This window comes from Thunnus maccoyii, chromosome 5 (assembly GCF_910596095.1).
Source record: "Thunnus maccoyii chromosome 5, fThuMac1.1, whole genome shotgun sequence".
Lineage (NCBI taxonomy): Eukaryota > Metazoa > Chordata > Actinopteri > Scombriformes > Scombridae > Thunnus > Thunnus maccoyii.
In genome coordinates, this window is record NC_056537.1 from 25,293,397 (window position 1) to 25,307,014 (window position 13,618).

At 40.3% G+C, this 13,618-nt stretch overlaps 1 protein-coding gene across 5 annotated transcripts in view; it reads right to left on the reverse strand.

Moving 5' to 3' along the window:
- The window catches only part of tspan9a (tetraspanin 9a), a 166,907-nt gene that overhangs the window by 27,023 nt on the left and 126,266 nt on the right, over positions 1–13,618 (reverse strand). The gene's annotated exons all lie outside the window — the stretch shown is intronic.

Genomic DNA, 13,618 nt, shown 5'->3' on the forward strand with positions numbered 1-13,618 from the left:
CAAGCCAACAGATTCTGCAGCACAATCCACCACCCCACTGACCATTTGTACATTCAGTACATTACAAATAACCTATTTTTTTTACACGCAGCTCCCCTTTGTCATTAGCATGATTAGCTATTTCTCTTTGTTGCATGCTTACATTGGTCGTAAATGATAAATATATACAGTAGCAAGCAACTAATTGCACAAGCAAGACATGAAGCTGTGTATTTAGCCATATTAGCGCAAATATAATTGTTTTGAACGTGCTCAGCATACTGATTGCCTGCAGAGAAGTTGATTATACTGTAGTTAAGAAGTTTCTATTGATACTTTTTCACCATGAAGGAGCAAGCCACAAACTTTTCAGAACCACTTTTCAAGCCTACAAGGTGTAACTGCTTGATACTCAAGATGTTTCTCAGTTGAGCTTTCTTTTTGACTATGAAATCTTTTGTTCTTTAATGAAACATGTGAAAAACAAATGTCAAGATGAGATACTTAGGGCAAGGGAAGCTGCTTCAAGAAATACATTTATTAATAAAAACAGACTTCTTGGGTTGTTGTAATAGGAAATAAACCTCTAACCCTTCCATGATGAAGCCCATGTGTTTCAGTACATCCCTTTACACAATATTTATCCTGATGATGGTACAGTAGACAAGCTTAACTGGAGGCAATATATATCTTTCCAGTAAAAATCCCCGCCCCTGTCTCCCCAGGCTTCCGAGGGGCATCCTAGTCATTACCCTTGTGAATAGTATACAGCCGATGTGAGTTGTATAACAAGTAAATTATTCACAGGGTCTGCGATGGCGGCTTAGGGAAACAGTGCTTTCAGGCTCAGAATAAACATTGCATGAATTCAAAGGGCCAGGACAGATGCAGAACGTAAGATTAAAAAGCTATATCTGCCTTGTTAAAGTTTCATTCACCCAGTGGAGTCCTGGTGGGTTCACACAATGCGAGAGATTACCTAGAAAATCATGCTGTCTGACAGACCAACTGATAACACCGTGCCACTTTCTATGGACATATACCCTTTCATTTGTGGACAGTTAAGTTTTTATGGGGTCAAGTTTATATTGTCATATAACATTTGAATTCTCTGCTGATATATTTCCACAGAGAAAGAGTTCCCACCATCCATCACATGCTTAGTCAAGCATCCAGAATGGTGCAATTCTGTGGTGGTCATGGTTGGATGCTTTAGCCTCCTTTACCCTGTTTAAAGGTTCTCAGTGATGCACCTATCCATGATGCAGGGCCTGCCATGTCTCCCTCCCTCTCTCTCCCAAGAAGAGCTGAAAGGCCTATTCACCGCAAAGTGACTCAAAATCAATCGCGCCAGGCAGGATTAAAGACAGACAAGCCGTTCTCTGCTGGTCCAGAGCTACCCCTGCTGTCTTCGCTCACACATCCACGCTCTTTCACACCTGACAACAGCCTCTACCCTTAGAGGACAAGACACAAAAAGAAAGAAAGCCAGGACAATGTCAGAAGAAACGCTATTAGACATCCCTGACTAATTCTACCGTTAGATCTCTACCATCCTAACAAGACTCTTCAATCAGCCTAAGAACCCACAGGCACTTCAATTATGCATTGAGAACAAGTAGGGGAGCACCACGACGAAGAAAATCATCCAATGACTGGAGCCAAAAAGCGATGCAGCTCTGCTTGCCACAGTCAGTCAGAGAGTGAGAGCGTGGATGGAGACTTAGAGAGATGCACAGGGAAATGGGGCCTGCTGAGTACAAAGCCAAGAGCCAAAGACCAAAGCCCTGGTCCAAATACAGACAAATACTGCCACAGGAGAGCAGAGCTCCTTTACTTCTTCATGCTGTGGATGCAAGGCGGCTACAGGGATGACAGCTGCGATGTCTTACTGCTATCGCTTCCTTGTCGGCTCAGAACCAATGCTTAGAAACCCAGTGTGCTCAGTCCTTTAAAGAGATGAAGGACCATAAAAATCCCAGTGATGTTCTAATGAGGACAATGAGATATAAATACATAAACGGAGCTGATAAGAGTGGGAGACGTTCCTAACACAAGGCGCTAATTAAATGTGAATATTGCCGCTTGCTGTTGACATCAAAGGTGTTTATGAAGATATCTTATGAGGCGTTTGCGTACAATAAAAAGTCAACACGTTAATAAAATAAATATCTATTTATGTGAAGGCAGTGCTTTTTTACGAGTGCCTGTTTTCCCCCACATAAACTGCCTCGTCTGTAGAGGCACACAAACATTTGGCTCGTATAAATATCTCACTCTGGTCTGCCAGTGCAGCCATGCCGAAAATCCTCAGAGGCGGGCAGACGGTTGGACAGTCTCCCATTGAGTTTCACTAGTTGAAGGGCTTAATGAGCGTGCTGGCTCAGCAGAGGTAGAGCATGGCCAGAGACCTGTGTGTTAGACAGGTTAGACGCTCAACCTGTTCCCTGCACAGTACCTGGAGCAGAGGGCCAAAGGGCTCAAGGAAATGGGAAATCCCTAATACACTATATGTCAGCTGTAGTGTAAGCTGACGCATCACATGGTTTGTTACACAGAACCATCTGAGAGGTCGTCCTTGGAAACTGTTTGAAAAAGGGCAGGCACTTTCAAAAAATAGCTGGCAGGTGATTGGATGAACCACCACTGTCTTACCTTGCGAGGCAGCTGGATTCGCAAGATCACAAGATCACGCGAGAATCCTGGTTGGAACCACCGGTGGTTGGGACACAAGTGCGTAACTTGAAGCCTGACGTGACAGATTCTCGCATGATCTTGTGAATCCAGCTGCCTCGCAAGGTAAGCTAGGGTGTGCTGTAAGTAAAAGGCTCAGCACATTTCTCTGCTCCTTTTCACTCCTCCTAGTATCAAAATGAGCCCAAGACTGTGGAGAGTGAGACAGTGAAGGGCAACAACTAAATTGTCTTGTATGGGGGTCAGACTGTCCATATGCTTCATACACCCACATGTCTCCACTTGCGTCCCTGTTTCAGAAAACAACAAAAAACAAAAACAAAACAACAACCTCCACAAACAACATCTACAACCCTTGTCTATTTTTTCTTTCCTAATGGGCATAGGGCCTTTGTGGAATGAACTGAGGTGACATTGGCTGGCTATGTTTGAGATTGCCAGAAGAGCAAAACATGTCGTTACAAATGTATTTCAAGTGCCTGACAATTGCTGGCCTAAAATGAGGTGAAAAGCAGCCTTGGGATTTCTCCCTGGAAATGAGCGAAGCACTTGCGCATTGTTAATGGTTTTATCTACAGGGTCAGTCTGCCTGACCTTGTGCAAAAACAGGCTGCTGGGTTCACTGTGAGCTGTTCAGGGAGAAAGGTGATACTAAATGTGCATGTGTTAGTGCGCCTGTGTGTATGTGCATGCTGGTGTGTGTGTATTAGATGGTTTATTATCTCATTTCACTTGGAAAAAGCATGGAGTGGGCGCGTGGCCTTGCTGCAGGGGTGCTCTGAGTACTGCACAGCCCACCAAGATCTGACCTGCTGCTGCTGCTATTGCTGGAGCATAACATCCATTAGAGACACTGGCGCAAGCGCATGGCCTATAACATTTCACTACAATGTGATGAAGGCTTACACTCGCTCATAATGAACAGAAAGAATTTTATTTGCCAATGGGTATGGTGGCTGGAACCCAAAATGAATATGAGGGGGTTACGTGAAGCACAACTCTGTGCCTGTGCAGAAACAGGTCGTGTCTATCCAGTATTTGTGCTTCGCAGAGGGGCGGAACAAATTTTTAACAAATGTATAAGAGTAAAATTGTGAACATCTAAGCATATGTTTATTCCTGGAGCAGCGGTACTGTGAATGGAAACACTCCTGTTATGCAATGCGAGGCATTATGCATCCCCGGAGGGGCAGAGGGAGATGAAGATGCAAAATATGCACATCCGCTTAAGTGAAAACCAGAGCACCAGGCGGATGCCTAGCGAGAAAAGAGGATATTCAGATTGAAAGACATATAATCAATAGTCACTCTGCCTGCCATGCCAGAGGGTAAATGACTATTTCCCTGCACTTATAAAGGGTTTTTAATATGGTTTTCTCTTCATACAGTAAGTTATTCACCACACTGTTAAAGACAGAGCTAAGGGAAGATACTGTTAAGGGAGAGGTTTGCTAATGTTATTACACCCCTTGCTATGAAGTGATAAAGTAGCCTGACGGTATACTACTGAGCCTTTTATTATTGGCCCTGTTCCCTCTCCCCTTATATCTTATTTTTCTCCTGTTGCTTCTTTTCCCGCTGCAGGAAACACTACTTTTTAGCCATTTTCACTAAAGCATGTTGAAGTACGTCCTCTAATTCATGTCATAAGTCATACTGTATTACGCTTCTTTGGGAATATTGCAGACCTTCTGGAATAAGGGAATACTACAGAAAACAGGCTCTCTCTCTCCTTTTCCCCTCTCTCTTTTAGTCAGTTTGCTTCACCACAAATCCTGGAAAATTGACTTTCTGTTGTAAATGTGTTCCACAACTGACTTCATGTTGGAGATAATAAACTCAGATAGTGAGGAAACATGGAGTGAAAACAAGACCTTACATTAACCAATACAGAGAGCCAATCTGTATTCATAGAGGTGCAGTGTGTCTGCGGGCGCCGTTTGAATGTTGATGACGCTTTGTCTGCATCTGCTCCTCATCCAGAGGGGAACAGGGGGGAAGTGATTCTATTTCACCTTTGGCATGCCAGCCACAGCACCTGAGTCTTGTCTAAAGGCCAAAAAGCTCTGCTCATCCATCATTATGAAAACCTACTAATGTAGACAAGACTGAGAGGTAAAGAGAAAAAAGCAATAGACGCAAGATACTGTGGCCTTAACAGCTATATTTACAAAAATTTGATTTTTCTTGAAATAATTAATTCTTAACCACAATGAGACTTCCTTGCTTAGGAAAAAACTTCTAACTTTTAATGTGCCTCAAATTACATTCTATTGCCATATGGGGAAGCCCTAATCAGTGTTCCCTGTAGTAGTTGCAGAATCTATCCCCCTTTATACCTCTGCTCTCCCTCAGAATCCCATTGCTCCTTTTTGTTCATTCAAAAACAGCTCAAGTGGGATGACGGAGTGAGAATTAGGAGGTATTGTGTGTGTCTGAGGCTCTGTGAGGATATGAAACTTTTCGGGGGAAGGCTCCCCAAAGATATGACCTTCAGTCAGCACTTGAGAGTCGTAAAACCTCTCTGACAGTTTCCACTCAATACACACACAACATACTCTTGCTCCACACTCACGCCACATGCTAATGTGGATTGAGGTCTGAGCACTACTGAGAAATAACAGCCCGTCCATCACCACAAAAATGCACACTTCTATTAAGTGCGGTCTTCCCTTTTTGACTAGTGTAAGGGTCAGGATTTAGTGGCAGAAAAGCTTCCTTGACTGGCTCTGTTCCTTTCCTCTCCAATCCATCCCTAAATGGCTCATTGGAGGCGCCTTTACAGTTGACATGCCAATTAGTGCAGAAGGGAAATGGACTGTGTAACTACTCTTTTCTGGTCAGCCAACGCATGAATCCCCATCAGCCCTTCATCTCGATGCACTGGACCGCAAAAAGAGACATATCACTAAATAATAGTAGGGCATCAATCCCTGTATTAATGTTGTGATATAATCATAGCTGTATTATTTGCTGTAACCCACCTCAGGCTGTAAGAAAATGAGACGAGGAGCGAAAGAGGAGGGAGAATAAATGAGGCCTCATTCAGGCAGTAATGTTGCATTGAAGATGCTGTAAGACGACTCCATCAGTGACCTACGTTGGACAGTCAACCCACATCAACTCCCACAACTCCACTTCCTAGTCTGAGCAAATGCAAGGTCAGGAATAACACTAGTACATAAAAGATATGTGGCTGGAGGCGTCAATAAGATGAAGAAGGTTAAACAGTAATGCTCCTCATTAAAGAGTATTCTTGTTTTCAGGGAACAGGATAACTAGCATGGATGACAGACTGAAAGAGGAACATTTGGATCAATGCCTGCTCAGACACAGTATTGGAATAAATCAATACTCATTAGATCCGCAGTTAAGTCTGTCAGAAAACAAATACTCTGTACTCTACGAACTTGCCTCGAGCTTGTCATACTAACTCTTTCAACGTCATATACAGTATATTATTCCCTGATGAGCGTGTGAAAGATAAGGAGCCTGTTTCATGTTGGAGCAATCCGAGAACTCTCGGTCAGCTGGCGCAGAGAAGTGTGGGGTCTCAGTTGTTTCAGTTGGTGCTTTAAATTACACCCTTATTCAGTATGTGCACACACACACACACACACACACACACACGCTGTCACACATTCAGCCCCGTCCGCACATCCCACAAGTGTGCATATTTTATAACACTTAGCTATGGATGGCTCCAAAATGCCCTGTAGGGACAGTTAATATGTGCATGAAAAGTACTACAGTCATTCATTTTAATGACAACTTATATCATCTTCTTTTATGGTATAAGTCCAGACTTCTAATTTTAACAGTTGCCCTATATATTCCTGACATTGAATCTTTCTTTTCATAGTTTTTTATGAAGATAATGTCCATACTACAATTTAACCAGTTTCTGTTTTTTTTTTTCTTTGTGGTTGAGATTCTACTTCTGTCTGCTGCCAATAGTACCTCTGGTGGATTAAATGACCAAGAATATCTCTTCAGTTCTTGAACCACTATATTAGATGAGACACTTATAATCAGTAAAACCACAGCTCAATTTAGTAATGCATAGCCAAGTGTCTGAGTGAAGTGTCTGAAGTATCTGTGAGACTTGAAAAGAGTGGCTGCATTTCAGAAAAGAAAAAAAAAAAAGTAAATAACTACACAAATGGATATCTGCCATATCAAAATGGTAGACTCATGCTATCAGGCTAAAATTTCTTCTAAACAAATAGACCCTTTCATTCACCTCTTGAAAAATCATATATTCATCACTGTAGAGCATATTGTTAAAATCACATAATATGTACTATGGATTGAATAATTAAAGGAACTGTGCAGTGTTACGCTCACAAGGCCACATGCGTGCCTGTGTGCTGATTGCATGTGCATGTATTTCACTTTCCAGTTGCCACTAGTGACCCCCAGTCATCACTTGAAGAATTTTAGCGCCGGCAGTGGAGGCCAGTCTGTCATCAGAAACGAGTTCAAAGACAAAGCTAACAGGAGGATTCATTTCAACAGAATATTGTGTGTAATTTTTGTACGTGATTGCCACACTGCCACACTGGCTGTTAGCTTGATCACAAGCCAAGGCGTGAGTCACACTGGGAAAGATTTTGTCAAGTGCCCTCAAATATGAAATATGGTAATCCTAAAAGACTTTAACCTTTCCCTTTTTCAGTCAGTGGAGCTGTACACAAATTTTGCCATCTTGCTTAAAATAACTTACACGGCAACAGATCCACTTTATAGCACAACTATTTAAAATCAAGGCAGCCAAAAGTCTCAGAGCAGGGACACAAAAAAGCCAGAAGTGGGACGAAGCCTCAACATCAAAATCATCAAATATGGAAGAATTTTAAAAGTCAAAGATCTGATGTGCTAATTTTGTCTGCCAAATTAAACTTTTTTCTGTATTTTCTGCCCAAACTGCAAAGCAGGAGAAATTCACTTTAATTTATTAGTTGAAGGTTGGTTATTTAATCCAATTCAAAACCTTCAGTGTTGGTACTACTTGATCTGAGCTCTGCTTTTGATACAGTCGATCACAAAATTATTTTAAATAGACTGAGGGATCACATTGGACTGTCGGGAACTGTTTTTAACTGGTTTTCCTCTTATTTTTCTGGCAGAGAGTTCTTTGTTGCAATTGATAATAACTTCTCCAAAACCTCCAAAATAACCTCTGGGGTTCCCCAAGGATCAATTTCAGGCCACTTCTTTTGTTTATATATATATATGGTGATGTCATGAGGAAACACAGCATCTCCATAGTTATACTAATGACACATAACTTTATCTGATTTTAAAATTCCTTTACTTGTTTTTAAAGCATTTGCTTTGTGGTCTTGCACTGGCATATACTGCATGTCTCACATGCTTACAGTGTATGAACCAGTACGGCCCCTCAGGTCCTCTGACACCAGTCTGTTAGTTATTCCAAGGACAGGACTAAAATCTTTGGTGAGGCAGCTTTAGCTTTTATGCTCCGAGCTGCTGGAACAGTCTGATGAGGATCTGAGAGCAGCTGGAAGTGTTGAAATCTTTACACATAAACTTCAAACCGACTTCTTCACCTGGCTTTTGATTAAGAATGGTTTATAGACATTATTTACTTTATTCACTTATTTTTGTTATAAAATTTAATTCTATTTTCTTTTATTATTAATAATATTATATATTTTTTATGCTTCTTATTGAATTTAATTGTCTTTTTTGTTTTGTTTATCTAGTTTTGTAGTCTAGTTTTTATTTAACTCTATTTTATTATTATTATTATAGCTTTTAAATCTATTATTACATTTTCATCTTTTATTTCATTTTTATTTTTTCCCATGCATTGGTCTCAAATTGTTTTTTCTCTTTTTTGTAGTTTGTTTGTTTGTCACTTGTTCTGTCTTATTATCGGCTTGTCGGTCATCTGTGAAACCCTTGAGATGATTTTATTTATTCTGCCTCAAAATGTTGTGATTATGTATTTGAGAGGGAGGCTGAGTGGCTCTCATGTGGGTAAACTCTTGCTGGCAAACAGGATTTCACACAGGCGGACAAACCTCTACTCCATCCCAAAAAACATGATTACAGAGTAATACAACAAGATACAAATCCTTTACAAATGCCTGTGACTACTGTATCCTCAGCAATGAGTTTACCATTCCCTGCCAGTGTAGGAGGAACGAACTGTTCGACAATTATGAAAAATACAAGCAAGTACAAATTGGGAACTTGTATAGATGAGATTTTCTCTGGGATTATCGATGTAATCGTTCCACAAACTGATCCTTGTTGGTTCAGAAACAGAAATGCTTCATGTATGATGCCTATAACTGTATTTCTCAAGCTCTCTCAACCTCTACCCCTCGCACTCTGGTGTGAAACCTGTAGTGTAGTGTAGTTAGTATGCGGGGGGGTGAGGGTTCACATCAGAGAACTGCAGGAGAGGTCACATTTAACTCTGGCCTCACATGTAGTAGCACAGCAGATAATCTTCAGATTCATTTACTGTTTATTGTGTGCATGTGTGTGTGTGTGAGTCTGAATGTGTAAAAACCCCTTTCGGCCCTCCCTGGTTCCTAGAATAGAGAGGTGTGTGTGACTATCACAGAGCGTTTCATGCCTCTCTGGTTGCTTTTGTTAACTGTGTCCTCGTGGGAACACCATAGCCCCTGGCTGATTTAGAGACCTGTCAAGCACGCCTGTGGTCCAGGTCAGTGTCAGGGGGTTAAGCTAGGTCAGGTGCCCGGAAGGAAAATGACACAAGTAAGCAAAAACCTTCTGAATTATTTCCTGTCACGCCAACTTCTCTTTTCATAGCGACATCCAGTGATTTAAATGCAAAGTGAACAGAGGAGGAGGAGAAGCTGCAGGCTGTAGGCTTTATGTGGGAGTTGACGGCTGACGGGTTCGTCATTTGAGAGTCCCCTTAGAATAGCAGTTGTGAATAAATACCTGGAGTACATGCTGTGAGTTTGGAAGAGTTGGAAACTATGTTGTTTTCTTTTTACAAAAAAAGTACAAAGAGTTCTAAGAGATACTAAATTAAAGTTATTATACCCAGTCAAGCACATAGTTTAGGCAGAAGTTGATTTGCTAAAGGAATGCAGTATTCACATTGAAAGTTTCAGGGACAGACTGACCCTGGCATTAACTGGGTTGTCCACCTTGAATTTCAAAGGAGCTACTGTATTTCCAATGATTTTCTCACATTGTATCTATCCTGTCCAAGGTAGCAAAGACTAAACCTTCTCTATAAATGGTAAAAGAAGTCTGATGCAATTATCGAAAGAGGAATGTTGTATTTGCCTTTTAGTCAGGTTGTTGGTATGTTTTGTTGTTTTTGTGAAGCCTATATATCTGTGGAAACTACAGAGAATATGTGTTTTGTTTTCCCATATGTCAATATGGAGGCCATCATGTTTTTTTTTGTTGTTTTTTTTTAAATGGTAAACTCAACATTTATCAAAAAATGTTGGTTGATGTCACATTTTGTAGATAGTTTGTATGCTATTGTGCCTTTTTTTTCTCTCATAATTGGTTTTTGAAATTTGAAAACTGCAAAACTGAATAGAAGTGAAATAATGACATAATTGTATTTTTTGTGTTTGCTGTGAGTCTTACATTTTTTCTTCACTGATTACCTTTTTACAGTACAAGCAGTACCAAGTCAGTAGCAAAAAGGTAGCCTACTGACACCTCTTTGATGTCTATTTGTCACGTGACCCTTGCCCTTGCAGGTTGTTGCGGTTCCCCCTTCGGTTCCCTTTTTTTAAATTGTCTCTTAATTGCCAGATTCATGATGCTAGAGGCTGAGCCTAAATCTTCAAGGCCAAGGAATCCAGTGGTTTTAATTAGAATAAGGTACAGATGATCAAGGTCATCATTTTTGGTAGCCATCTTGAATTCTGTCAAGCAAAGAAAAGAAATCTGCTTTTAAAAATCTAGAAGTGAGGCATGTCCAGTTTTACCGTCCAGTGCATTCGGCCATTGCCAGTGTTTCTACAAGAGGACCTGAATTGCCACTCATCATAGAGAGTATTACTGTAGGTCTACATGCCCGGTCAGTAAAACCCTGAATCCCTCTGGCCCATATAATGCAGTAAGGTCAGCTCAAGTCCAACTAGCCGTAGAGCTGATTGAGGTGGTTATATATAGATAGCGCTGGCAAGCTAACTTGTACAGGGGACCAGGCTGGGGCGCTGTCACAAGGCCTATGTTGATTTAGTGTAAGATCTTTAATCTAAAATCAGCCAGTGGCGTAATGGAGCCAGACCCTTTTCCATGACACAAACCAGAACAATATTTCCCTGGTGGGTTGAGTAGATGAAGTGAATCAATTCAGAATAAATGGAGGATGATGAGACATTAGTTGTGCGTGCACTTGAGGACGGCAGCCGAGGGTGTAAGAGGGAGATCTCAAAAAGCAGGGCAGCAGGGGGGCATGGTGAGGGGGGTCAACCATTTACCTCTGTGACTCCAAGGGAACATGCCTGTGGGATTCAGGGTACATGATCTGAATAGCCCAGTATTTTGGAAGATGTTAATGTGAGTGAGGCTATGCAGTGTATGTGAGCACAGGGTTTTAGTTGGAGAGTGGCAGGGTGACCACCAATGTCACGGGCATAGCAAATATCACACACTCCAAGGCAAGAAAAGTGACTCATTCTGACGGTGCTTTTTACAGTTATACATGATGAAGTTAAGTTTAAATTAAAGTAGATGAGATTGAAAGGTCTATCAAGTATATGATGCTCAAACTACATAGTGTTTGTTTAATCCTAGCCTAATTCGGAAAGCTTAATGCATAGAGCCACCCAGATGTACCCCATAAGCAAAAAGTGGCTTGAGAAGACAGTACCGCCTATAAAGAGAATGAATATAAAGTGAGCATTAACTCAGAAACAGAGAAATCTGCACTTTTTGATATACATTGTAAAGTACTCTCTACTTTCTGTCCTGATATGGGAAAAAAGTACTTTTCAGTCACATGAAATGACACAAAATGAGTGGAGACATTATAGTCTAAAAGACTATATGGCATAGTTTTTTTTTTTGTTTTTTTTTAAATCCTCTTTTTTTGAGTAAATGCATTTTTCAGGATAGAAATTATGAGTGGCAGGTCTGTAAGTAACTTTATTTATATAACACCTTTCGAGAGCAGAGATGTCACAAAGTGTTTCACAGGAGAAATATATGTATATGAGTATGTTTTTTCTTACTGCACTTAAGTCACATCTTATTCTTTCTTGCCAATTTGCATCACAAGGGGATTCTTTGGTTGATGGGCTTCCTTATAATAAAAATGGAAAAACATTCATTAAGCTTGATCTTCAGACTCCGGACACACACTCATCATGCGTGAGTGCAAAAAAGAAATCTCATTCATGTGCATCTTGAAATGAAAATGAAAGTAGAAACAGAGAGAAACAGCAGCGCATAACCAATGAAGACTTTAGACAGGCTGTAATTTTTTTTTTTTTTTTTTTTTTTTTTGCTGTTAAAATGAAGCAAAAATCAGTTGGTGGTGAAAAGACATCATCCATCTCTAACATTAATTATTAAGTTCATTACACACCACATTCCAGATATTGTATGGACCACTATGGGCACGGAGACGTACACACACACACACACAATCTTTTGTAAAGTGTGGAAAAAAAAGTAATAAAAAAAATAATAACAAACTAATCAATCAACAAATGTGCGTGTGTTTGTATGTGTGTGTGTGAGTCATGTATACTGTATTCAAGGGCTGGCAGAGCAACAGCGGAGGTGGAGCAGAGGTGTATCTCTCTAAATGTCAGAGACGATTAATTAACTTAAGCTACATCTGTCATCCATGCTGCTCATAGTTAGCTTAGTAAACAGACTTTCAGAGCTAATCCCTGTTAGCTGAGCACAAATAGGAGGGATTGTGGAAATGAAGACTTTTACGGCAGTCAGCCAAAAGATTAAATCTGACTCTGAGTTAAGACAGGCTGACTGAATGGACTTCTTACAGTTTAATGACACTGCCTGCCACTAAAATAAAATCGAAAGCTTTGCCTAGAATGATTATTTTTATGTTTGGGAATAAGTTTAACTTTTGGGGAGGTATTCTATCATCAAAAAGACCTGGCCTTAATCCCTTTTATTCCTTGTATCTGGTTAGTATGCAGGCTTCGTGTCAGATTGCTTGACTGGAAGGCAAATAAGGGAATTACTGTACATGGCCAATCTTTTCAAAACCTCCCCCGAATATCTGCTTTTATATGTTGGTCGACTGAGGGAAAAAGGAAGCCTTTCATGTTGGGTAACAGGATGAAAGTTTCACATCTGATGGATGATGGTCTCTTTTTGGAATGAATAAAAATGAGAATGAGACTGGAGTTTCAGTGTGGAGGAAGAGAGCTCAGTGGATTTGTTTTGAAAAGTTTAACAAATCTCACATTTGTTGAAAGGCCAGAGAGGACATTTTTAGTAAGTATGCATCTTAATTATCACAAAATACGCATTCCTGATTTCCAGAAAACGAACTAATTAACATCAGAAAATAGTTTTCTCATCATCAAATGAAAAGAACCTTTACTCATAACCTCTATGGCTTTTGGAACTTTTCAAAAATTCTAAATGTCACAGACAAACATATTGGTAGACAGCCTGGTGTGATGAAAGGCTCTGTAGCTTATCTTTCCCAAAACACAAAACCTGTTGTGCTTTTTCCATAGAAAGATATAGGCATGATTCATCATTTAGAGTTAAAGAGCTAAGACCAAACATGCTAATGTGCTTTTGCAGAATTTTAGAAAATGACAACCTAATTTTCTAAAAACACGAAGAAAAAGCTGATTTTCTGCTGCACTTTGCTCCCGCCATCAGTGAGAAACACAAAAACTGGAGCTGAAAAACTGAACCACGAGAGGAAAAGACTGATTTGACCTCTTTGCTAAGTTATGAAGAAATAATACTAGCT